The sequence below is a fragment of the Lepidochelys kempii genome, chromosome 7 (genome assembly GCF_965140285.1).
Source record: "Lepidochelys kempii isolate rLepKem1 chromosome 7, rLepKem1.hap1, whole genome shotgun sequence".
NCBI classification, from domain to species: domain Eukaryota; kingdom Metazoa; phylum Chordata; order Testudines; family Cheloniidae; genus Lepidochelys; species Lepidochelys kempii.
Genome location: NC_136386.1, coordinates 12777527 through 12800684, shown reverse-complemented (window position 1 = coordinate 12800684; position 23158 = coordinate 12777527). Strand labels below are relative to the sequence as shown.

The 23158-nt window shown below is 41.1% G+C and overlaps 1 protein-coding gene across 12 annotated transcripts in view; it reads right to left on the bottom strand.

Annotated features, from left to right (window-relative positions):
• The window catches only part of CHL1 (cell adhesion molecule L1 like), a 203889-nt gene that overhangs the window by 161329 nt on the left and 19402 nt on the right, over positions 1-23158 (bottom strand). The window contains exon 1 of one of the 12 annotated variants that reach the window (XM_078853562.1): positions 10401-10420. The exons of the other annotated variants lie outside the window; for them this stretch is intronic. The gene's annotated coding sequence lies outside the window, so the exon portion shown is untranslated. Of the gene's footprint in view, positions 1-10400; positions 10421-23158 lie in introns of those variants that run through there. 12 annotated transcript variants of the gene reach the window in all.

Here is a 23158-nt window from a genome sequence, read left to right as displayed (position 1 = left end):
TCCACTTATTTCTGTCCAAGAGCATTATTAAAAGTGAAGAGAATCTTGACGTGCTCAACTTAGTTGTATAATCGGTAATAGCAATACACAGAAATTGGTAAATTAAACTGTGTCTCTAGGATTTATAGTACCAATAAAATAAGGCAGGACAGAAAGATATTTTGTCAATCCAATGCACTGGACCAGATTCTGGCTGATAAAATAATAAGACCAATAAGGCTGTATTGACACATACCAGAAGTAAATCATGTACAATATTTATTTAAGCATATGGTCACTTATGCTTCTTACTTGCTAGGTACATGTGTTGTTTTTTTTCCCCACGTAAATTAGGTTTGGGCAAATAAATTCATGCCCGATATGTAACAATATTTAATGATCATGGTAAGTGCTCTGCAATTAAACCCAATTCTATGATACATGTACAAATATTGACTTTAAATTTCAGTGAACACCAAGATTTATGGTCTCTTGAGGAAAATTCCAACTGGTAGGAATCACCGCTGTCAATATTTACCTCCTGGGTCAATAAATCCTGATAGTCAATAAAAGTCAGTAAACCCAATTGACAGCACTAGAGTTGTCTGTGTACACCTTAGGGTAGGATTTGGCATACTTAGTATATGCTTATTAGTTAGAATGATTTTGCATTTAGAGTCCCTGTGGTATAGGGCACACTTCCATGTGCTTTTTACAACATATCAACCATAAGTCATTTCTACTGTTATTGCTTTGCTACTACCTTTCCTTGAACTCCTTTGGAAAATAAAGTATATGCAAATTGAATGATATGCATTTTCTTTTATATATATCAAAAAGAGGATTCCCTCTGGGCTGGTAATATAAAGTCACATAATGCTGTATGCTACAACTTTATATTAGATGCTGGAGAACAATTTTCTCACAGTGTATATGTATTTATATTCAAAGTTTTGGGATTTAAGGGGAAAAAAATTCATATAATTCACTCTTGTATTTTGAAGATTACAACAATTTCTAAATATATAGTTGTGAGTAGATGTTCTGGGCCAGATCCTTAGCTGGCATAAATCAGCATAACTCCCTTGAACTTCAGTGGAGCTACACCAATTTACACCAGCTGAGGCACTGGGTCTCTAACTTTTTCCGTTTCTTTAAAAACAACAACTAAACAGAACTGTATGAGTTTGAGCTGCCCTTTTCCACATCCCCGACATAAACGTAATTCATATGACAACTATTTCATACCTATTATATAGTTGCATTGAAGCACCGTCCTGTCTTCCTTTTACAGTATTTATCAAACTGTAATCTTACAAGAATATCTAAAAAGGTTATTCAGATATTACTCAACAAATATCAACAAATAATGTATTTATACAGATAACTTGCTTTCACTGTGTCAGCACCCCTTTCATGTTCACGCCGAGTGGTGTTTCTAGTGAAGGAACAGTTTGTGCTAGTTCAAGGACTCAAGCAAAAATGAATTGTAAGACTGAATTTTGAATATTTACTAAAAGTGAATTCCAAATGGTATCACCGACCACTGCAAATTTTCAATGCTGAACTGAAAATTCACACTGGAATATACAATTGTAACAGTTGTTGTTGGTCAGTTACACAAATGACCGCCCTTTAAGCGTGTGTGTTTGTGTGCGCGCACGCGTGCGTGCTTGGCTGGATGGCTGAATGAAGGGAACAGTGCTTTACGGCTGGTGGGGGAGGAGGCAGGGGGAGAAGAGGAAAACTGCTGCAAAAAGGGACAGCGTGGTTGCTGACTTATCCCTTGGGAATGCAGGGTTTAAAAGAGGCAGCTGTGCGCCCAAAGCCTTCCTTTTTACACGGACCAAGGCTGAACCAGGACCCACCCTCCCTCCCTTTTAGGTGGTAAAATACCAGGTTTGGTCAACACCTGCTGTGGGCATTACACTAGCAGGCCCGTGGGAGGGGGCTGGGAAGGAATTTTTCCCTGACCACCAGATTGGCTTTGGTGCAGTTGGGGTTTTTTCACCTTCCCCACACCAGGTTTCAGGAAGGGCTCTGTTCAGGCATGGCATGATGGGTGGTAGGCCATATATCGCAACTCATTATTTAAGTGTAGGGCGGATGTCCAGTGCAGGTACTCCATAGGAAAGGCACACAGTGACCGGATAAATGACTTGTAAAAGGACTTAAAAAGAGGTGTTAATTAAAGGAATGAACGGGGCGTGGTTGGGGACTCCTATGATTGGTACAGCAGGGAGCCAACCCCCCATTCTTAACCCTCCTATGGGCGGGGGTGGATGGTACAGTCCTGGCAATGGATTTGTTGGAGGGAAAAAGAGGGGGAGCTGGTAAAAGCCCCCCAGGTAATTACAGAATAAACATGGGGTTACCTTCACTGTACACGGTTATCTGCTGGGTAGTCCCAGACATCTAATAATAAAGTTGCAGCTGGATTAAACCCATGTCAAATGTCTCCTGTCCTTTTGGCATAGCCAGACAATAATTGATCAGGCCAAAGAAACTGTAACATGTAAGTTAGGTGGTGAGTGTGAATTTTAGAACATTTCCAAAACACTGCTGGCAAGGGATTTATAGATTAAAAATTATCCTATGAGGACAATTCAAATAATTCAGAAGAATAAGGACATTTGAGATTTGTTCATGGACAAATTAAAAACAATCTGCAAAGAGAAAAACAGTGAAATGCGTTGAATAAATTGTTCGTTATGAATCATTTGCCCAGCTCCAAACGTGATGTGATACTCAGATCCCTTCTTATTTATAACAAGATATGCTCATGGAGAGTTTTACTACTGCAAAATGTGATACTTGGTAAAGATGGACCCTTTAGCTTTGTAATTTTTGAAAAGCTGGAGAACAGAATAATATGATAATCATTTGAAAATCCTTAAAAAAGCAGACCAGTGAGTAGCATTATATTTCCCTTTATCACTTCAAGCATAATATTTACTCTTTATATTTCAGCACAGGGGTAAATACATATTATATATATATATAGGCCCCAATGAAGCAAAGCGTTTAAGCACATGCTTAACTTTAAATATGGGATTATTCATATGCTTAAAATTCAATACATTGTTAAATATTATCTTGGATTGGGGCTTTATAGACTTAAACAACCTATATGTTTCTACTGGTATAATCATTCCATAGGATTACAAGCAGGTGAAATGTCTGCCCAGAACAAATAGTTTGGTCAAAAATCTCTCACCCCAGTGGAGGAAAGACTAATGATTCAAATTGCTTTCCAATCACCTGTCCTGATCAGAGGGCATTCAGTTGTAAGGATCAATTTGGAAGTAATTATTTTGAGTCTGTATAATGTCTTCAAAGGCAATTAAAATCCCCATACATTTTTGAGGGGCACACAACTGCAGGTATAGAATACCACAGCCTGTGGGAATGCCAGTTAGAACCAATTAAAACCCGATCAACCTTCCATGACACTGACATGCCTATTTGAACTTTGCCTCTCTTTGCAAGATGGAGATCACGCCACGTGATCATAATACAGATTTAACGATCAAAATGGAAGATGCCCAAATTGATTCTCGTAACTGGATTCTACTGTATCAAAGAGTCATTGCGGCAAGAAAAAGACTTCAACTCTTTAGTCACAGATAGCCATCTTCACTTCAGTATAAAAGCAGAAAGTGAGAGAGAAAGAATGGCGCACATGCATATTTAACATAGACTTCAAAAGCAAGGGGTTCATTAGGAGAACATCATAAAAAGCAAGCTTTTTCTTGAACGAATAGCTACAGTTTAATAAAACATGACTTCAATTTTTTTTTAAAATTACATTGCAGACACATTTGGGCTGACATAGGGAATATAGCAAATTATGATAAAAATCAATTACTCAACAGATATGTATAGATACTGAATAATGCATTCATTATTATTCATTCTCATTACAATTCCCTCACATCACAAAGAAACTATGGAGGATGAGTGACAGCTTTAAGAACATATTTACCAAAATAGATGAATCTGGAGTCCTAAGCTATTTTTAAAAAACTGGTGCACTGTCAATACTGTGTTATAGGGAATTTAAAAGATCTTAATGGTTTTGTTGTTATTTTTAACTAAATAAACACATCCACTAAATTATTAATCTGAATCTTCTCCCTCCCTGACCCCCGCCCCCCTGCCGAAACAATCCAAAATTTCAGAATGTGCAGGTTTCATTTCAGCTCAGTTTTACTGAGCTATAAAAATGCCTGCAAATCAAGAAAGGTACAACCAACAAATATATTCTTAGACCATGAAATAGACTACCCTTTTTTAATGATTCAAATAGAAACATTGACAGAATGGGAGAATTGGTAATAAATATAAATAGAAGGGCTGAGGAAAACATCCACTTGAATAGTTTGCTAACTGCTACCTATAGCATTTTGGCCATTTATAAGGCCACATTTCAGACAAGTTAGGTGTGCACAATATGCATGCTTAATTTTTGTGTGCAATTCATCGGATTACACACATTACAAATCTGCACACCTAGTCACAGCAATTGTGCATGGGTTTTGCCCACACATACATTTAAGAACCTAAAATGTGTGAAAAAATCAGATCCAAATCCTCAGCTAGTATAAATCAGTATAGCTCCATTCCAGTCAAGGAAGATCTGCCAATTTACTCCAGCTGAGGATCTGACTCTAAATCTTTACTCTGTCCAATTTTGCTGCTAATATAGTCCATTTCCAACATCCATAAAATAAGAAAACCCTTTCTGTCTTCGTTGAGCAGTAACTAATATTATCACCCACTCTAAGATGTCAGAGAAAGAGACTGGAGTTTTCACTGTCTGTATGACTCAGTTACAGTGTTTTTTTGATGGCTTTCCCTACACTTATGCTTTTGCTACTGTCTTCTGTGTAGGCAGTGCTAGAAGACTCTGGTATCAGTAGCAGATCTGGTAGGGAGTCGTCTTTTTCAATTCAGACATCCAGCAGAATCAATAACTCTTTGAGGAAATCTCTCAGGGTCTGACCTTTGGGATGGCCTCTTTAGGCCCCAAACTATAGTAACAGCAGCAGTTCTCCCAGGCAACCTCCTAGGGAAAGATTCAAAAGAAGATTGTTGCCTATTGGAGGCACCAGAATCTTCCAAGCAGGCGATCTAAGAATGGAATTAATCAGCCTGCGAAGCTTTTAAACTCAACTTATCATTCACCCAGAGCTCTACACATATTCTTTGTGACCCTGTGTTCCTCCATCTCCTTTGATCATATTATCTTGAAGTACTCTCTTGTTGCATAAGTAACACCACTTCATGGTAACATCGAAACAAAAGAGAACATAAAGAACATAAAAGAATATAGAGTCCATCGCTTGGCCTATCACGACGCCTACAAAGACTTAGTAAAAAGCCATGGTATTACAGAGTTGTATTCATGTTATTACAGAGCAGAACTAACAAAGCTAAATATGGCTTTAGGACCAAACATGATCTGAAACTCTTAACTAGAACTACTGTTGATTGTTTCTCTGTTTTCTATGTGAATTATTGCACAGTTGGGGCAGATCTTTGACCACAGAGGCAATTACTTATTCAAGTGTACCGAACCTTGTCCCTCACTCCAGCTAGTCTAATACACCAGGATGAGGATCCGGCCCTCAATGTGTTGATTTCAACTGGTCAGCTCTAAGCAGAGCGCCCTGTTTGAAAGAAGTGATTCATGGGTTGTAGCGCATGGAAGCTGCAGAAGGTCATGCTACATGACACCTCACCCTTTTGACTTTCACATTGTCTTTCTGGCAAAATCAAAACCATTTCGTAACCAGTTCCAAAGGTCCATTTGACAAGCCAGAAAGGGATGCAATGTTCATTTTAATACCACTCAGACTCCTCTGCAGAACACTAATCTCAGTTCAACAAAAAAGAAACTTGTCTTATGTGGTTTTGTTTTCATTAGGTTTCCCAAAGTTAATCCAGTTTAATCTTTAATTTATAACTACATGGTAGGTGTTAGAGGCCATATGGACTCTGATTTTGATATGTGTTGTCCACAATTCCTCTTAAACTTGGTTTTCATACTTTGGTTCTTGGCTGCCTAAACTCATGTTAATCCATTAAGACCATTTTGCCCACTCACAAGGTGACATATCACTTGTGCTCAGTTCTATTATGCATCAAACTACCAGGAGAGGAGTTTAATATCTCACTGTTTATTATTTACCATTTTATTTCAGACACAATTACATTTTAATCAGTGATTTACTTTTGGTATAAAACCATGGGGTGAAATCCTCACCCCATTGCAGTCAATGGCAAAACTGCTGTTGATTTAAATGGTGCCAGGATTTCATCCCTAGAGTTTAGAGATAGAAGCAACCTTATTAGATTATTATGTATATTGTGGTAGCACCTAAAGAACCTAACTGAGATGGCTGCTCCATGGTGCTAGGCAATATACACTTATTATTACTGTATTACCATAGCATCTAGGAGCTCTAGACTTCATTATGCTATATTAACAGATGACTCTGCAGGGCAGGGACCGACAGACTAAATATCTCAGACAAAGTATAAGGGGGGGGGGGATAGAAACGCAGAAGTGAAGATACTTGCTTGAAGTCAGATTACACAGAGGAAATAACCACTAGACCACACCGACACCTGGATTAAAATGTGCCAAGTTCTTTCCACAGAAAAAGGCATAATCCTTGCCCTGGAAAAATGTTTAATCTAAAAAGTAGAAAAAAGACAGATGAAAGACAGGAGGAGAACTTGCAACATATAAGCAAGATGACGGGGCGGTGATAACACATCTTGTTAATTGGATTTCATTAATTATTATTATTTTAATATAAACTATGCCTAACTGCCTACTCACTTGGCCATTATTAGCACCTGACTCGGCCATCACCTAAGAACTCCAGCGGCTTCAGCTATCTATTTTCAAATCCACTAGAATCCTAGTTATATTACCACCTTACCCATGACTCCTATCCTCCTTGAACAAAGCAAGCTCTGCCTCTCATGCTACTCCTCCTTTATGAGAATCTAACTTCCTCTTCTGCACAAGCCCTCATAGTACTCACCCGCCCCCTTGCCCGCTACATCCTATAGAGACAGGAGACATTTTAAAAATAGTCACTGCGGACATCAGAGGAGATGCTATGACTGTGAACACCTTCTTCCACCCCCCCATCACACTGAGCTAACAGGTGCTTGGGAAACCAAGCACATTTCCGCAAACCCACACCCCAGTTATGCTCTATCTCTGCCTATTATTTAGTCCCCTCTTCACAGCATCCAGCCCATATCCAGTCCAGCCCTCCCACAACGCAAGCAATCTTTTACACTACAATGAAGTCTCCCTTTAAGAAAAAAATCAACTTTCAAGGCACTGTGTTTTGCTCTCTTAGGCTACATCTACCACTGGTAGCACCAAGTAGGGTATGTGTAGCTTCAGAACATAGTGAAAAGCTGGCAGCCTCCACCACGCAGTGTTTGGCTAAACGCATCAGTCAAAGTCCCTAGTGGGTGAATGAGGAGGGGAAAGGCTCCGGCAACAGGCCCACTGCCTCCACCCCTACCTAGGCAGGCCACTCAGCCAGTTTTGAACTGGACAGTCCTTTTTTGTAACTTCTGTCCCCCAGCCAGTACTGATGCACACCATGATGGAGAGTGCATCGCCCCAACCCCACTTATGAGACCTCACATACACCATGCATGTGAGGTCACCCCAACGGGGGTGTGACAGCACTGCACAGTGTGACCTCACATATACCATGCATACAAAATCATACCAGCAGGGGTGAGTCATGTCAGCGGGAGCATGGTCATGCCATTCCTGGAAGTCCCAGGATGTCCAATATTCCAGGAATATGGCAAGGGCAGGATACCCACTGTCTGAGCCTTTACCCACTGCCAGAGTCTTTCCCTGAGGATTCAGGTGTATCTTTACTGGCCTAAGCGTAACCCACACACCTCCTGGCTGTGGTGTTCTGTCCCATCTAGTAGCACTGAGACCACTTAGAGAGAGAGTTAAATGAGTCTGCTCTACAGTCTTAGTTAAGAGCCAGTTGGCTTTTAGCTCATGCACTAAGATCCAGACGTCCCCTATTCGATCCTGCCCGCCAACAACCATGGTCTGTCAGCATTACGTAAGCAGCAGCTCACCATCTACACTGCAATTTATACCTGTGCTAAGGAGGTGTACAATGTGTGTACTCTATATGCCACCATAAGGAGTGTGCAGTGTAGGCATACCCTTAGACACCGTACATCACTCTTAATTCAGCCTGGACAGCAACTCCCACTGCTAACTCCAATGCCATTACACCAGTTTGCAGCAGCTGAGGATGCGGTCTGTAATGTCTACAAACAAGGCTGTGTTTTCAGAGATGAATCACTATACCCAGCAGTTTGTACATTATGATGGTCCATACATAGTGGGACCCTTTCTGGGTATAGCTAGATGCCAGTTGTGAAGTGGAATGATAGTCTGTAATTAACATGCAGAATTGGACTTCCATGACTCTACATAATGAGTCCACATTTGCAATTCTTGTGCACTCAAAAATTCCACCATATCTATTAAGATATTGTTCTAGGTGGATTCCTCTGTTCTTCTATCCAGTGACTGTTTGCAACATAGGGTTCTGTTGCTCTTTTGGGGGATTTCTGTTTCTCCTGAGATTCCGGTTTTCTACACTACAGAAGACAGGAATCTGAACTCTCAGAACAAGTGAAATCAATTGTGTTGATTCCTGAATCAACATTAGGCTACATAGTAACTAAGCCACATAAGCCCATGAAAGTTTGAATTTGTTTTTCTGCAAAAGGTCCTTTGGCAAATGATGTTTTTCAGGCACTTATGCAAGAATCCTCTAAATTAGCCAATTTCCTCTGAAATATTAGGGAAAAAAGAATAAATAATATAAATAAATCATACCTTATGTGCAATACATGTGCTGACAAAGTGATATTAATGAGAATTGAGAGCTAAAACTACCTTAAAATAGGAAGCAGAATTCACGAAAGCAATATATAAGGCTAATACAAAAATCAATGTTCGCTGCACTGGTTGTTGGCAAAATTAGACAATTAATTCTGTGTAAACTAACCTATCAGGAAACCACACTGTGGGGATTCTAATAGCTGTTATTGCAGTACACTATATTAAGGAGAGAGCACTTTAATGAGATCCCTGGAGAGTCTATACAGACTTGGATCTTCTTCTCAGAAAGAACATTTTACCCCATTTAACTGCCACTATGTTATATCTCACACACACATGAACAAAACAAGCTATTAAAACAATTATCAGTACCAATCAGTATGGTGCTTTTCAGGATCAAAAAGCCATTATGCCATTTTCAACATATATGATCCATCCGAAATACCATGTGCATATTAAAAAGAACAGTCAGCAGCATTTGACAGCGCAGCAGCACTAAGAAGAGTATAATGCACCAGGACAAAAGAAAAAAAAAAATCAGAAGTTGCCTACATCATAACCTTTAATTTATATTTTTAAAAGGTTCTAATTTCTTGCAGACATTGATACATGAATTGGTACAGTATGTCATGTGCAATAAAGGCCCTAGCTTGAAATTTAATTTTCCAAACAGGTGTTAAAATGAATCTTTTACAGTCTTGACTTCAAAATGGCTGTATTTCAAGTTGACTATATGCTGTAAAATAGTGGAGCAGAATATCTTGATTGTGCTGTAGTGGTAATACCTGAAATAGAAGCACTAAATCCCACATTTTCACCTGCTTCTATTTGCAACTTCTCCACAAAATATGCAAGCATCAAATTTACCTCTGAAATTAAAGCAAGCAGTACTCTGAGGTTTTGAAAGGCTAGTCAGTTTAAGCTTATGACCTTTATTTTCATATTACCTTTCTAATAAAATGTTCAGTGATGCCTTGGAGTTTTTTGGGGAAGTCACAAGTGAAATAAAATGATTCTCCCCCTTTAAAATAGTAATGAAATGGTATAAAAATATTTTTAAAAAGGACCTATACACCTGTAAGGGATATCTGTTTAGATAGCTAAATACTCTATTTTCCCCCCTAGTCATACATACTGGAGGAAAGTTTGCTATGCACACTTCTTTTTACTAATTAAATTGGATCAGATCCTGATAGCCTTAGTGATGTTAAATAGTATGAGCAGTCTCATTAGAGTTAATAGAACATCTCATAAATTGACTATTCTATGTAAGTAACAATATTAGAATCTGGCCCATCATAGAATATCAGAGTCAGGAAGTCACCTAGCCCAATCCCCTGCTCAAAGCAGGACCAACCCCAACAATATCATCCCAGACAGGACTTTGTCAAGCCAGGCTTTAAAAACCTCTGAGGATGGAGATTCAACCACCTCCCTAGATAACCCATTCCAGTGTTTCATCACCCTCCTAGTAAAATAGTTTTTCTTAATATCCTACCTAGACATTCCGCACTGCAACTTGAGACCACGGAGACAGCAGATCGAGGGACGTGATCATTTCCCTCTATTCAACATTGATGAGGCCTCATCTGGAGTAGTGTGTCCAGTTTTGGGCCCCACACTACAAGAAGGATGTGGAAAAATTGGAGAGAGTCCAGCGAAGGGCAACAAAAATGATTAGGGGACTGGAACACATGAGTTATGAGGAGAGGCTGAGGGAGCTGGGATTGTTTAGCCTGCAGAAGAGAAGAATGAGGGGGGATTTGATAGCTGCTTTCAACTACCTGAAAGGGGATTCCAAAGACGATGGATCTAGACTGTTCTCAGTGGTAGCAGATGACAGAACGAGGAGTAATGGTCTCAAGTTGCAGTGGGGGAGGTTTAGGTTGGATATTAGGAAAATCTTTTTCACTAGGAGGGTGGTGAAACACTGGAATGCGTTATCTAGGGAGGTGGTGGAATCTCCTTCCTTAGAGTTTTTAAGGTCAGGCTTGACAAAGCCCTGGCTGGGATGATTTAGTTGGGGATTGATCCTGCTTTGAGCAGAGGGTTGGACTAGATGACCTCCTGAGGTCCCTTCCAACCCTGATATTCTGTGATTCTATGATTGTTTCTTGTTCTGTCATCTGCCACAACTGAGAACAGCCTAGCTCCATCCAATATGCCATTTGCCTTCTTGGCAATAAGGCTCACTGTTAACTCATATCCAGCTTTTCATCCCTGTAATCCCCAGGTCTTTTTCTGCAGAACTGCCACTTAGCCAGCCAGTCCCCAGCCTGTAGCAGTGCATGCGATTCTTCTGTCCTAAGTGCAGGACTTCGCACTTGTCCTTGTTGAACCTCATCAGATTTCTTTTGGCCCAATCCTCCAATTTGTCTAGGTCACTGTAGATCCTACTCCTACCCTCTAGCTTATCTACTTCTTCCTCCAGTTTAGTGTCATCTGCGAACTTGCTGAGGGTGCAATCCATCCCATCATCCATATCATTATTGAAAATGTTGAACAAAACCAGGCCCAGGACTGACCCCTGGGGCACTTCGCTTGATACCGTCTGCCAACTAGACATCGAGACATTGATCACTACCCATTGAGCCCAACGATCTAGCCAGCTTTCTATCCACCTTATAGTCCATTCATCCAATCCACACTTATTTAACTTGCTGGCAAGAATACTGTGCACAACTGTATCAAGAGCTTTGCTAAAGTCAAGGTATATCATGTCCACCACTTTCCCCATAGCCACAGAGCCAGTTATCTCATCATAGAAGGCAATCAGGTTGGTCAGGAATGACTTGCCCTTGGTGAATCCATGTTGATTGTTCCTGACCACCTTCCTCTTCTCCAAGTGCTTCAAAATGCATTCCTTAAGGACCTGCTCCATGATTTTTTCCAGGGACTGAGGTGAAGTTGACTAGTCTGTAATTCCCTGGATTCTCCTTCTTCCCTTTTCCAAAGATGGGCACTATATTTGCCTTCTTCCAATCATCTGGGACGTCCCCCGATCACCTCACATTTTCAAAGATAATGGCCAATGGCTCTGCAATCACATCAGCCAACTCACCCAGCACCCTTGGATGCATTGCATATGGCCCCATGGACTTGTGCATGTCCAGCTTTTTTAAATAGCCCTTAACCTGTTCTTTCACCACTGAGGGCTGCTCACCTCCTCCCCATACTGTGCTGTCCAGTGCAGCAGTCTGGGATCTGACCTTCTCTGTGAAAACCGAGGCAAAAAAAGCATTGAGTACTTCAGCTTTTTCCACATCATCTGTCACTAGGTTGCCTCCCCCACACTTTCCCTGACCACCTTCTTGTTGCTAACATGCCTGTAGAAACCCTTCTAGTTACCCTTCACATCCCTTGCTAGTCGCAATGCCAATTGTGCTTTGGCCTTCCTGTTTACACCCCTGCATGCTCAAGCAATATTTTTATGCTCCTCCCTAGTCATCTGTCCAAGTTTCCACTTCTTGTAAGCTTCCCTTTTGTGCTTAAGCTCACCGAAGATGTCTTTGTTAAGCCACGCTGGTCACCTTCCATATTCGCTATTCTTTCTGCACATCAGGATGGTTTGTTCCTGAGCCCTCAATATGGCTTCTTTAAAATACAGTCAACTCTCCAGGACTTCTGTCCCCCCCTCATATTAGCCTCTCAAGAGATCCTACCCTTTAGTTCCCTGAGGGAGTCAAAGTCTACTTTTCTGAAGTCCAGGGTCCGTATTCTGCTGCTTTCCTTTCTTCCTTTTGTCAGGATCCTGAACTCTACCATCTCATGGTTATTACCATCACGCTAACTAACTGGACAAACCTATAAGAGATATCTTACTAACGGAGGAAAAGTGCTTCCAAAGGGGCTGGTGTTCGATAGCAGGGCAACCAGAAGTGACAACAGGTGAATTTTTGACACTAGGTTAAATTCAGACCGGTTGTAAGCAAACCGCTCTGCATGTTAGACTGTAGTACATACATACCTAGGCCGTGTGTTTCTGTGGAAGTCAGTTCTCAATATAGCAACACATCTAAATGTGTATTGTGATACAGCATGGCCAGAAGGCAGCAGGAGAGTACTAGAAGGGAGTCCTTATTCCCTGTAGAGGGAAGAAAGTTTGCTATAGACTAATTAAAGCACCTGAAGCCAATTAGAACACCTGAAGCCGGTCACATGATAAAAAACCCCTACTTCAAATCAGACCAGGAGGAGTTGGAGCAGAGAGCGGTTTGAAGGAGTTGGAGCAGAGGAGAGTTTGGAGAAATGCCGTGGCTGGCTAGAAGATCAAGACCCTAGGTAAAGAGACACCCATCTTGTGCGGGGGGGGCAGGAAGCCCCACAAGCTGAAGAGCAGGAGAGGGAAGTATCCCAGGGGAAGGAAGCACTAGTTCAAGTGGTTTATCACTATCCCTTGGGCCCCTGGGCTGGGACCCGGAGTAGAGGGCGGGCCTGGGTCCCTCCCTCTCCACTACGCTTCTCTGAGTTAGTGGTGGGACAGTAGATACCCTAGTTCAGGGGCAGGAAACTGCACCCTGAACCCCCTCCCCAGAAGAGGAAGTGCAGGACCCATCATAATTGTACCTGCAATTTGCCACAGCATTAAGCGACCCTAATTGATTTCATGATCCTTGGAAATAGAGAATTCAAGTATAATCTCCAAATCTTAATTGTTACACAGACAAACATTTATCTGTTAACCACATTGTCTAATGAGAAAAGGACTTGGGATAACCTGTTCTTAAGAGGTTCTCTACATTTCTGGCTAGAGGACTCTGTACCCTGTCCTATAAATATTCTTAACATTCTCACCCAACAGACCAAGCATTATTTCAGCAGACTAATTGGTTCACAACCCCTGCTAAGTATCAGCCATATCATTCCTAACTGCCATAGGCTAGTATCATCATTAGCTGAGTGACAATCTCCTAGAGCATTTTGATTCTTTAATCTCCATACTCCCCCAGGACAGCAGGCCTATTAAGGGTTAAAGCTCCCTCTTTAATTCCTTTCTTATCCTCTACCTCTGTGTAGAGAAGTAGGGGAAAGGTAGTGACACAAAGGAAATAGAAGACCATGTCTCCCTAAAGGGGAATAGCAAGAATCAGATTATAGGAAATTGTAAATAATGGAGAAAAAACAGAGGTCCTGATCTTCATCTCAGCTGACTTCAAAGAGTCAGTATGTGATCTCACATTAGTGTAAGTCAATATTACACCACTGAAGTCAATAAAGTATTGCAGTGTCAATGAGATCAGAATTTGGCCAAGATTCTTCTTCTTAATATTTATTATTTGCATTATAACTGTAGCACTAAAAGACCCTAGTCAAGATTAGATACCTATGGCAATGGGTAGTGTACAAATGCGTGGCAAGACATGGTACCTGCTTTGAAGAGCTGAATATAAAATGCCCTGATTCAGCAAAGTACCTAAGCACATGCTTAACTTTAAGCCAGGAATTGTCCCATTTAATCTGACAACACTCTCCCTATTCCATCTGGAAGTCAATAGGACTACTTAAATACCTTGCTAAATAAGGCCCTAAAAGAGGACACAGAAAAATAGTGGGAGAAAGGGAAACCCTGTAGAAGCAAAAAGATCATAGTGGTGGCTGTCAATCAAGTTGGTTTCACAGTTATGTATTTTTTGTATGTTGGGGGATGTGTCCTAAGTGAGTTGATGTGAGTTGAGGGGAGGAAGGGGACGAGTTAAAAGAAGAAAGGGATTGGAAATGAAATGAACAGAGTGAGGGATACTGAAAGGGGAGATGGGAGAAGAAACACAAGGAAAAAGGATGGAAGGAATGCTGGTAAGAAGCATGGTGAGGGAGGGTCATAATAGGAGTGTGGACCTATATGACAGAGGGTGGGAGGAGGGCAGAGTGAATCAAAAATACATCCTGGAGTATAAACTCAAAAATCCAGAGTGCAATGCCCTTACCAGAGTGCAAAGGAATAGTAAGGAGCTAGTGCTAAGCCTACTAGCCTGTCTGGCTTTAAGGGCTTGCTCGGTCCCTCGGTTCTTGCATTTCCTTTCCCTGAGCTTACAAGAGCCTCCCTGTCGCTTCAAATACAGAGTACTGACTTAGGGACTGCTGAGGCTTCAGTATAGCCAACCACCATCCATTTGCCCTTTTTGTGCCCAAGTGTCTTAACTGGCATGTATGACTTCTTTACTGCCAAACCCAAATACTTTAAAAAAAATCAAGTCTGGCATCAAAAAATTTGAAATTGCATAATAAAGTTGAGTTCTTTTTACTTGGCTTCTTTCCATTTAGGGTTCATGTTTTCAGGCTGTTCATTTCACTGTAAGGGCTAGACTCTGATTTTTTTTTTTTAAATGAAAGATTTTTTTATCACAATCACCCATTTCCTAGGGCTTTACGAAAAACATGAAATATAAACAAGACTTATGATAAAGTTGCAAGAGTTGGAAAAAAGTGATACTTTGACTAGCGGGAGACAGCTTCTCATGAAAACATATCCAACTTTACTGTTGCTTTGTCTCCCTCCCCATTTCTCTGTTTTGTTGCCTCTTAAAATTCTAGACTCTGAGCTCCCAGTAGCAAAGGCCATTCATGTTTTACTTCTTTGTTTAGTGCCTGCTACAATGGGGTCCTGATCTCAGATTGTGGATTCCAGGTACTCCAGCAACAGAACTAATAAACAATGTCTATAGTATGTATAACAGAGGTTTTAGAGCTATGCTATGTAAAAACAAAAATATCCAAGATATATGCACAAAAGTCAATTCTTCAAATGTGTGTTCTCATTGAAAATGTCCTTTTATCAAAAAATAGTTCTTGAAAAACTGGAGTTTTTAAGCATTTTCTGTTTTTTCTAAGATTTTTCACATAATTCTGTTTTTCACTGAAAAGAGTTTTTGAAATTTTCCGGACACCGAAAGCCATTTTTACCAAACATAACACATCAATAACCATTTAGATAATGGTATTAATAAAAATGTTGATCAAAAAGTTTCACAAAAACAAATAAAATGTCTATTTTGAATCCTGTGAAAGAACTCCACATTGTGAAAATGTGTGGGGGTTTTTTTTTTTTTTGAGACCAGCTCTAATTTCAATAGTTGGACTCGTGACAGATGAAACCTGGTAGCTAACAAAGCTAGCACTAGTGTTCAGACAGAGAGGATTACCCCTTTTAAAGTTTTCCTGAGATAAGGGAAACCTAACTAGACAAGAATTCTTATGCACATTGAATCTCTCAAACCCAAAAGGTAAAAAAAATTGTCTTGATACCGACAATACCCTCATTATGCCACTTGGAAAGTTTTCCAGACAGAACCTCTCATGGAACTTACATTGTTAGGCTGGATTCTTTGCCCTATTTAAAAAAAAAATAAAAATCCTGCATTTTAAATGGTGTTATAAATCTCTACCATGAACAAAGATGTATGGAAAGTGCAATTTCCTATCACTGGTCACAATCTCAACCTCGCTGAAATCTGTAAATTGACAAGCTACTAGGAATCCAGTTTTTGACACACTTTGTTCTTTTATTTTGATACTGACACTTTCTTTTCTAGGTCAGTCAGTCACCTGTTTCTGGGTGATTCTTTGTCAACTTTCGGTCTCTTCTTTCAGCTGTTTCTAGACAGGAGGAGAATTCTCCTCTTTTGGAAAGATTCCACTTCCAATGAAATACCTGAACTGTAGAGTCAAGAAATCCAACACTGGCTACAGATCTCAGATAGCAAAAATAATAAGCACAGAGCAGAGGGAGCAGTCTCTTCTGTGTACCTGGATCTCTGAACAGGTAGCCTTTGACCATGCTCCAAATAGAGTCTACACACTATCTGAAAAGTCATTCTTACCTTCTTCCTGTGTTTGGCTTTACTGTTAACTAACAATATTAACAGAACATAAACCTCAGCCTGATCTTCCTTCCCAAACCTAATGGTTTCAATAGTTTCTTTCAGGACCTCCCTGTCTCACACTATTTCCCTCTGACCAAACGGCCACACCAGCCTCTCATATTAACAACCTGCCACAATGAGTCAGCAGAATTTACCAAGTAGCTTTCGACTGGGTTCTCACTCTAGCTAACACGGTGGGTCAACAGAAGCACTGTGCAGCACTCGGAGACACTGGCATCATCTTACTGGGCTTCTCACTCGCTATTTTATTTCTTTGCCCCATATAAATTTGAAGCTCTCCTGTTTCTTACATACTGTATTTCCTGAAGCTTCTTGCTTTGTGCACTGTATTTGTTGCCCAAATTCTTCCAAGGATCTTATTTGAGTTGGTTAAAAATTTCCCACTGTATTTGTTGTTTTAACAAGTAATATTAATGAAAGCGGCCAAAGCAGTGAGCGGCTTAAATAAAATTATCACCAGAGAGAGAGAGAGAGGGGTCTGTGCACTGATAAACACTGCCTCTCTTGTGGTTGAAATTTTGGCTTTCAAATCAGAGGGGAAATAGTGTTCAAAAGTCAGCAGCAGAGCAATAAACTACTTGTTCTAATGCCCACAATCACACAGCCCCAGCAATACCCTACCACTATAGAAAATGATCAGCAAGCTCAAGACTTTTTTTTTCCTTGAGTCATGCTGAGAAATCTCTGCAATTTGTGGCTATGGTTTCTAGCCCTTCACATTTACTTTCTAATTTGAAATCATATCCTCCTTGTCAGAACATGCCTGGGGGCAAGCCGCTTATGGAAAAAAAAAAAAGACAGCTTGAATCTCAGTGTGTCTAGTCTGAGTCATAACATCTGCCACAATGAGCTTCTGCTGCCAAACGCAGGAGTGCTCTTTTGTACAGTCCCTCTCATGGAGATGAAAAATCCAAAAGGAAGCAATTTAAGAGACCGAGCATAACTGAACCACTTCATTACACTGATGGTCAGAAGGCACTTATCAGCCAGCAATGCCAAAATTGAGGTTATAATCTTCCACCGCTTCTTGGTGTTTCTGTACAAGATACAAGGACTAGCTTTTTTTTTTTTTTCCTCAAAAGGGTCATACAAATGTATACACCTGGATTAGATCTAAAAAATTCATATGCTTCCAAATCAGGTTTCTTCATTTTTGTTTGTTTTCCTTTCAGTCACGTAGAAAGCTGCCAGTAGTCAGATTACTTTCCAGGAAGCTAAGCTAATATCATATGCAGGACCCTGAGGCAAAAGCCAAGCCACTGCACACTGCACAAAACAATCTGGAAAATATATATCAACTAAATTGGGCTAAATTCACATTAGGATTTAGGAACCTTAATCCCAGAATCAGGCCCCAGTGAGAGTCACAAAACCCCAGCTCAGCTGCAACCAAATGGGTTGGTGCCTAAATTCACTCAGTGCCTAAATTTGTGCTGAAAAGATTCCCTGGGTGCCTACATTTCTTCCTCTGAGCAGATCTCCAGAAGCCTAAGCCTCAGAGTTAGGGTTGCCAGGCATCCGATTTTTGACCAGAACGCTTGGTGCCCTCTCCCGCATCCCAAACCCCCTCATCCCTGGTCCCACCCTAGAGCCCTCACCCCCCTCTCGCTCCCCAACCCAGTGAGAGTGAGGGAGGGAGGGGGGATGGAGCGAAAGAGGGTGGGGCCTCAGAAGGGGCGGGGCAGAGGTGTTTGGTTTTGTGTGATTAGAAAGTTGGCAACCCTACTCAGAGCACAAACAAACAAAGGGACAAGCCTCTGCCTAACTTGCCCAGGAGGCCTAATCTAGTAAGCATGCTCAGATCTCACCTACCAGATCAAGCCCATGTAGGTGAGCTTATATAGCAGGAAGAGAAGGCAGCTTTCCCTCATAACTTTTAGGGCAGTAGTTAAGCTATTCACCTGGGATGTGGGAGCCTCCCAGTGTTCAAGTCCTTCTTCCACCTGAGTGGAAGAAGGGATTTCAACAGGGTTCTGCCACCTCTCAGGTGAGTGCCCTAGCCACTGATCTGTAGGATATTTTGGTGTGGGTGTTGGCTTCCTCCATCCCTTCTGTGAAGATGTTGCACTGTGACTAAATGTGAAAGTATCATGGGGGAGATAGGGAGGGAGACAGACTCTGTAGCCTGGTACTTAGAGCACTCAGCTCGGAGACCCAGAATCCAGTCCCCCATACTCCATTTTTAAAAAATTATTTAGCCACAATGGAATAGCTAGAATAGCGAGAGAGAGGATACTCCACAATCAAATATCTTATAGTGCAGGAGTTAGGACACCCACCGGAGAGGTAGCAGATCCCTGTTCAAATCCCTTCTCTTGCTCAGATGGAAGGGGGATTTGAACCAGGTGTTTCCCTCCTCCCAGGCGAGTACCCTAAACGCTGCTCACGAGGGAGGTCCCTAACTGCTCACCTCTCACTAGTTTTTTGCAAAAACTGCAGCTGCCTAATGCGAAGAGAAGGTTTTTCAGCCCAAGCAGTTGGGATCCCTGCAGTCTGGACTCAGCGGTGTGGCTTCACACACACCCCTCAGCTTACATCTCCCATTTGTTACCTTAGTCAGGGAGCCTCGTAGTGTGCTGGCTTTTGTGAATCCCATTTGGATGCATCGCCTCACCCATTTCATTCAACAAGGAGCCTAGGCACCTAACTCAGGCTTTGTGATGCTGAATGTCACCATGCCAAAGCCTCTTTAGTAATCAAGCCCTATGTGTTGCTTCTTTTTTTCCCCAACTACTTTTCTTTTGGTTGGAACTACACTATTTCCCAGAAGAGCCACACACATGTAATTGTTAAGCTACTTAAAAATATTAATCTAATATAGAAATTGCTGTACTTTAATAGGTCCGTGGTCCAGCTAATCCAGTATCCTGTCTGTAATGGTGGTCATTACTAGCTGCTTCAGAGGAAAGTGGAGGCAGTTATTGCATAATCTGCCAGAAGGAAATTTGTTCCCAAACCCCATTAGTTAGAGGTTGATTTATGAGCTAAAGAATGAGAATTTTAAAGGACTGTATTAGATTCCCTTAACTATTTTCAATTGTATATAGGGTCAGAAGAACCTACAAGACTCAATGGCTCAAAGCCACTGTTTCTATCACTGAAATTTCTTAAACTTCACCTTCAGAAATATCTGTCAAACTTTTAGTACACTTTGAACATATTCTTGGCAATTGTATGAACCATTGCATTTTATTTCTAAAAGATTGAATTTGGGTCCCTGGAAAGCTATCAGTGCAGCAGAAGTGCTGATTGTCCAGAAAGCAAACAAGCTAATAGGCTGCTTGAAGAAAGGGTTAGAGAAGAATAAAAATTATTATGGTATTATATGTACTAATGATAGGCCCTCACTTGGAATACTGAATTCAGCTGTGTTCACCTAACCACCATAATGATAAAGGAGAAATAGAGAAGGATGGCAAAACATGACAGTATGCAAAGATTTCTGTAAGAGGCGAACAATAGGATTAGGACCAGTAGTTTAGAAAGAAAAGCCTTGAAGTCCCATGATTGATCAATATAAAATAATGAATGGTATAGGCAAGGTCACATGGGAACTCTGTTTACGCAGTGAAATTAGAAGATAGCAAATTTTAAGTGGGGAAATAAATTCACACTAATTAACCCACTGCACTCACTGCCACAAAACATTACTGAGACAAAGACACAAACAATTCAAAAAGAATTAGAGCTTTATATAGATAATCAAAATACCCTCACTCGCTAGGATAAAAATGTAAGAGTTATAACCCAGAGTTATAAGAGTTATAAGGCAAACTTCCTCCATAGGCATGTTATTGCATGACTGTCCATTATGGGGGCTTTACACTGTCTTTGAGTCATGTGGTATTGGTTACTATCAGAAACAGGACACTGGGTTAGATGGTCCACTATTCAGATCCGTTATGGTAATTCCTCTACATTCCCAAAGCACTTCACAGTATAATGCGTTTAAAAATGGGTAGTGCAGCTTTGTGCTAAGCAACCTCTTTCACACAGGTTTAGATGCTGTAACCCATCAGAGAAAGGATATTGGCCAAATCATTCTATATACTTCAAAAAGTACTATAGGATTAAAACTCTACTTGGGCCTAATTTTAAAGCCCGACCCACACCCAAACCCAACCCAAGCACCCTGACCTCAGCCTGAGAGGAGCAAGACGTTTTCAGACTCACCCCAAACCAGAGTCAACATTGCCACCGTCATGTCATCCATAGGGCTTAGCCTGATGGAGGCTTCACACTCCCCATGTCCCTTGACCATGATCAGTCTCCAGCCTTCTCCAGCCAGTGGGGTCACTGCAGGAACCTCTGCATGCCCCACGCCCACCAGCCACTGCCTTGTCGTGCTGTGAGAGTGAGAGGGGCTGTGACTCGTTGTCACTCTGCAGCACACTGTCTTTGTGGCACAAGCCAGCAGAAGGAGGGCAGCCACTGCTGCACAGACCTCAAAGGCAGGAGGAGGAGGAGCTCAGAGAGAACCCATCCCCGAGAGAGTTGGGTTGTTTTCAGACCCAACCCCGACCCTTACAGTCAGTTCCCATAAGGTTCCAGTTGGGTTACAAGGTTCCACATGGGATATTTACCAGCCAGCTGATCAGATACCAGACATGGCCAGGAATGTCTGTCAATGTTTCTTCCACAAAGCAACCTAACAACATACCACTCCTGTAATAATGCAAAGAGTGCATCATCATGAGCCTAAGTTCTAGCATGGTACTGAAAGCTACCTCCTTCTGGCCAAGAGCTACCAACCAATACATTTATATTCATGCCAACATCACTCATATTATTTGCCTCTTCTATGTATACCAAGTATATTCAATGTCCTACTTAGTCACAAATGTTCTAATACATTATATGCCATGTTTGGTAGCCAATTCACACAAAACATGTAACTTATTTCCACAGTAAAGATCCTGCAGTAACTCCATCTTTAAAACCAAAAAGCTTTCATGTAAGAAATATCACAAGTCAGCCAAACATTATAGTATTTACTATGTTTTAGGTTTATGAAAGATTCTAGTTATTTTTCTCTGTCTAGCTGCTATAAGACTAAATAGGCAATGATGCTCGCCTTCACTGAAGAAAAAACGTACAGGTGAAAAAATTTCTAGAGTATCCACCATTTGAGGAGGAGAACTTTTACAGTACAAGCCCTGATAAAGTGATACAGCTTTCTTAAAGGACTTAATGGGCAACTGCCTGTGTGGAAAAAGTACAAGGACTGAACCAGTAACTAGCTCTGTATCTTGCATCTTCACCTAAGCGTTTTCTTTTCTTACAATCTGGTTTCCAAACACAGAAGCAGCTCTGTAGCAATTTTAAAATAACGATCACGCATCTGAGGCTATCATGACCTGAAGCACAGTTGTGCTTCTGCCAAAAACAAATCAAGGTTTCACTGTTCATGTGAATTTCGTAATAGGAGCTGGACAAACATATGCCAAAGAGCAAACAGACAGAGCAGTTTCCTTTCTGGGTTCTGCAACAATTCATTCTTCATGACTTCAAGAAGTCACATTCTGAAGAAAAAAAAATCAGGAAGAAGTTGCAATATGTCATGGTATGTAGCATTTCTGTCAATGAAATGAAGGGCACATCAGAATCAGCAATGGCAGGCCACAGCAGGAAAAGCTACATGTGACAGATTCCAGGCAATGTGTGTCATGCCCTTCAGTTCTGGTTCATGAAGGGATATGTCACATCCCAAGATATGATGCAACCCTCCCCTTACATTATGTGCAAGCAATTTTGATTCAGCTGCCTTCTCTCATGCATGGAAGAATCCAGAAGTTAAACAATGTGAAAATATGGTTTTGCATAGGATTCGTTCCAGACGTTTGTCAAACTGGGATACGGTCCATCATCATTAACAAAGGGTAGGGTCTAAAATTGCCCTCGTGCTTTTCCTTAGCATGAAACAGGCAATTCAGGCTCCCCCCAACACTCTTGCCTTTACCCAGAACTAGTTTTTCTAAAGCGACTATTTTCCATATAAAAGTGACAGAAGGCGCTGTTCCAGCAGCCAGTTTCTACCTCCCTTTTTTCCCCTCTTCTGGACTTCTTTCCTTTTTCCTGTCCTCTCCCTTTCCACTGTTCTAACCCCATTGGTCATCTCTAACTTCTCCCACTACTACTTACATCCTCTTACCCCAGCTGTTCTGTCACCCTCCTAGGGGTTCTTCTAGCAGTAAATACTAACTGCAGAAGCTCTCAAACCTCACAGCTAGAAGCACTAGCAAATGGAAGGAGGACAATCACCAGATATTTGGTCACACCATGAGGCTTTATATGAAAGCTGATGCTAGTAGAGTATCCTACTTTCATAAGCACTCACCGTTGGCCTAAGGACTCCTATTACTATCAATCATGAAAC